Genomic DNA, 4,072 nt, shown 5'->3' on the forward strand with positions numbered 1-4,072 from the left:
GTAACTTTCATGTTCTTGGGTTGTGAATGATAGGAATAGGGTGGGTGTGATTCTCGGTGATGTGTATATGCACTGCCTACGCAATTTTTTTTCAGAAGCATGAACTTTCATAGGCTTAATAGTCAACCTAAGGGTCCCCTCACCTTAGAGATATGCTCCGTTATGTCTAGCCCCAGGGACTGAGCCTGAGGAAGACTAAACAGGGATAGACTGTCCTAGTCTAGAATGGACTAGAACAGTTAGCAAACTACAGCCCGCACATCAGATCTGGCCTGCCATATGTTTTGGTACAGCCCACAAGCTTAGAACGCTTTTTACATTTTTAAATGGTTGAAAAAATTGAAGAATAATAATATTTTGTGACATGTAAAAATTATATGAAATTGGAATTTCAGTCTCCATCAGTAAAGTGTTATTAGAATGTGGCTAAGCTCATTTGTTTTTGTGTTGTCTATGGCTGCTTTCTTCTTTTACTGATGAAGAAACTGAGGTTCAGAAAGATGACATAAATAAATTATCCCAACGTCACACAGTTTGTAAGAGGCAAAGCTAACATTTGAGCCCAGATCTGCCTATCAACAAAAAGTCTTAACTCTGAGAAGTCGCCATCTTGAAGGAGGCAAAGAAGTGAGCTCCTGAGTGGATGAGTGGGTGGGGGAGAAATCTGGATGACTGAATCAAACGCAGACCTGAGACACAACTCAGCTTTTATCTGTGAACAATGGCTGGCGAAAGCAGAACGTACAAACAGGAGAAGAGAACTCAATAAAAGCAGAAAGAGACATTGAAAAATACTCCATGCAAAGCTCTCCCATGAGGACATGGGAGAATTTGTCCAACATCATCCAGGCGGTCAGAGCAGGATGCAGGAACCACCACATCGTCAATGCCAAGAGACAAGAGATGGATACCTGCCTCGAGAGAGAGAGCCGGACAATTCACTAGCCGTCAAGAGCTCTGGCTAGCAGATTTCAGTTCCACAGGTGGCCTTGGCCAAGGCTGGAGACAGTCCGTGAGTCAGAGGTCAAACTGAGACTAAATCCTCCTGCTCTTATTTCCCCAAAGTTGCAGAAGACAAAATAAATTAGTATTTGACCAGTGGAATGATATACGTGAAATAAATGACTATGTGAAAGTGTGATATGCTTGAAAAGGAAAGAAAATGTCATGAGAGGAACCCAACTTTGGAGCCCAATCTTTTCAGTTAGAATCCGGGCACCACTTACCAACTTCCCCTGTGGTAGCTGCACTTCCTTTTCCAGTTTTGACCAGAGTATCAGAGACTGGGGCACAGAGGAAAGAACCATGTCCAGAAGTCAGCAAACCCGGACCAAGCATCTGTTGTGTTCTCTGCATGCACTGTCACTGCTGATCCTGAATGATAGGCAAAGTGATTCCCATTTGACTCAGGAGGAAACTGGGGCTTAGAGTGACTATGTAGCTGCCCAAAATCGTGCAGCTAAAAAGAACAGGAGCCAGATGCCTCCACACTTGGAAGAGAGTTACATTGCGTAAATATGGAAAGGACTCCTTTCTCCCAGACCAACTGGATTCTTCTATGGAGAAATCTTGCCTCCCTGGCAAGATATCCTCTATCTAGCACTGATGGCTGAAACCAGATTATGGGTGGGAAGCTGCTGCCCTGGGGAGTTTATGCTCAACAGATACAGATAAAAGTGCCATAATTGCCATCAGATGGCCCAGATTCCTCCTGGAGGTCAAATGCCACCACAAATGTCTTTTTGATACAAGCTCAAGGAGCTGATATGCTAAACCTTAACAACCAGGGCAGGGCACTTTTCATCTCCCTGTGAGCGATGACACTCATCTCAGGATGAAATGGGCCGCGGGGAAGGGCCTGCAACTCGACTCACAGCTCCAAAGCTTCCCGAAAGATAAGCCACGCCTTGTGCAAAGTTATGACAGGAAGCCCCACCAGACCCTTGTGATAAGCTCTCGAGCCCGTGGCCAGGGACTGACAATTGTTTGGCAAAGGGGTGGTGTCCATTGCTTCAACTGTGACTTTGGATCAGAGAGTTGTAACAGAAGTGCGTGCCTCAGGCTGGCAACAGCACTCTCTCTGGTGTCAGGGCCCGGCTGAGATTGCTTCAAGAGGGAAATCGATGTTATTAAACTCCTACTTGGTGTGAATGACAGCCTAGTGGCAGGTGACAATCCTGGATCCATATCAGAGGGATGAGGGGACACATGCTGAATTGGCTGTGGTTGAGTTTGGGGTTGGGGGTGGTGCGTCTACTTTTAGCACTCTAAGCTTGCACTGAGTTTCAGCTCCAGCATTTCCTGTTCTACATAACAAACAGCTCCCTGCAACTCTCAAACATCTGGCCATGCATCTAACCATCTCAGAAAACAGCCGGGCATGCATTCACCAGAACGACCTGTGGAATCCTGCCTTGTCCCCTTTGGAAAAGCAGTTACACTGGTCACCCACCCCAGAGAAATGAAGGCACTGGCGTAGAGGACTGCAGGAATCTGCCCAGCCCATGTCTACGAGGTTGTCCTAACTTATCTCAAGTGCTAGGTTCTGTGCTCCAAGAGTACCAAACTGCTCTGAATTCCCACATGTAGATAGCATACTGTTTATCGTCCGTGGGCCTTTGCACATGCTGCACCCACTGTTCAAAATTCCATTTTCTCCTTGCTCACCTGCCTATCCCCTACTCCTCCTTCGTAACTTGACTCAGAAGTCGTCTCTCAGCCAGCTTTCCCCGAACCTCCAGTTTGAGCTTGTACCCCTCTTCTGTGCTCTCACAGCTCCCCTACCATGACCTCTCTCTCCCAGTACTTCTCCTATGGACGTAAACTGTTTCTAGATCAGTCTTCACCACCAGCCAAGCTCGCTGAGAGCAGAGGCCTTGTCTTTACCATCTCGACAGCCACTTCAATAAGTGCTTACTAAATTAAACAATGTGAAGAAATGAACTGCAACTACAAACCAGATCCAGAGGGGCCCCTTTTAGGAATCTCTTCATTCATTTGTTCAGCAGATGTTTTTGCAGACCTGAGCGGGGCAAGCATAGTGACAGTGTAGGCAACAGAGTAGAGAGCAAAGCAGGCCTTGTCCCTAGCCTCAGGGAGCATGTGTGCAGGATAATCCAACAAGCAATGGTGCAACTATGTCATTGTCGTTGTGAGTAGTGCCACCAAAGCACAGGGCTAGGATGAGGGCGAGGCAAGTGAGCCACTCACCTGGGGTGCAAAATTTAAGGAGGTACCAAAAAAAAAGCAGAAACATAGATACTTTAACACAATTTTCTCAATCAAAACTAATGCAAAAGCATCCATGGTGAACAAAATATCCAAAATTTAAAGAAAGAACAGTGTCATGCCAAGCCATGTTGACGCCTAAGGCAAAAACAAAATGTGTGCCTCTATATACACGTGTGTGCTTTTTTTTTTTTGTTTAGTGAGGAAGATTCACCCTGAGCTAACCTCTATTGCCAAATTGCCTCTTGTTTTCGCTTGAGGAAGATTAGTTCTGAACTAACATCAATGCCAATCTTCCTCTATTTTGTATGGGGGTCGCTGCCTCAGCATGGCTGATGAGTGGTGTGGGTCCGCTCCTGGGATCCAAATCTGCAAATCCAGGCTGCCAAAGCAGAGTGCACTGAACTTAACCACTATACCATGGGGCTAGCCCCTGTTTCTGCTATTTTTTTGGTGAGGAAGATTGGCCCTGAGCTAACATTTATTGCCAATCTTCCTCTTTTTGCTTGAGGAAAATTGTCCCTGAGCTAACATCTGTGCCAGTCTTCCTCTATTTTGTATGTGGGCCAGCACCACAGCATGGCTTGCTGAGCGGTGTGTAGGTCCATGCCCTGGATCAGAAACCGCGAATCCTGGGCAGCCAAAGCAGAGTGTGTGAACTTAACCACCACAGCACTGAGCCGGCCTCCTGTTTCTGCATATTTTAATGGTCATTCTTTCCCCAGAGCATTCAAGTCATTGAAAAAGTAGATATATTAAAACTCACATTATTTTAGGCTTAAATGTTTTATTTATTCCAACATAGAATTTTTTATAATTTTGCTTCAGCTTGTTAATTAAAAAA

The sequence above is a fragment of the Equus przewalskii genome, chromosome 8 (genome assembly GCF_037783145.1).
Source record: "Equus przewalskii isolate Varuska chromosome 8, EquPr2, whole genome shotgun sequence".
Lineage (NCBI taxonomy): Eukaryota > Metazoa > Chordata > Mammalia > Perissodactyla > Equidae > Equus > Equus przewalskii.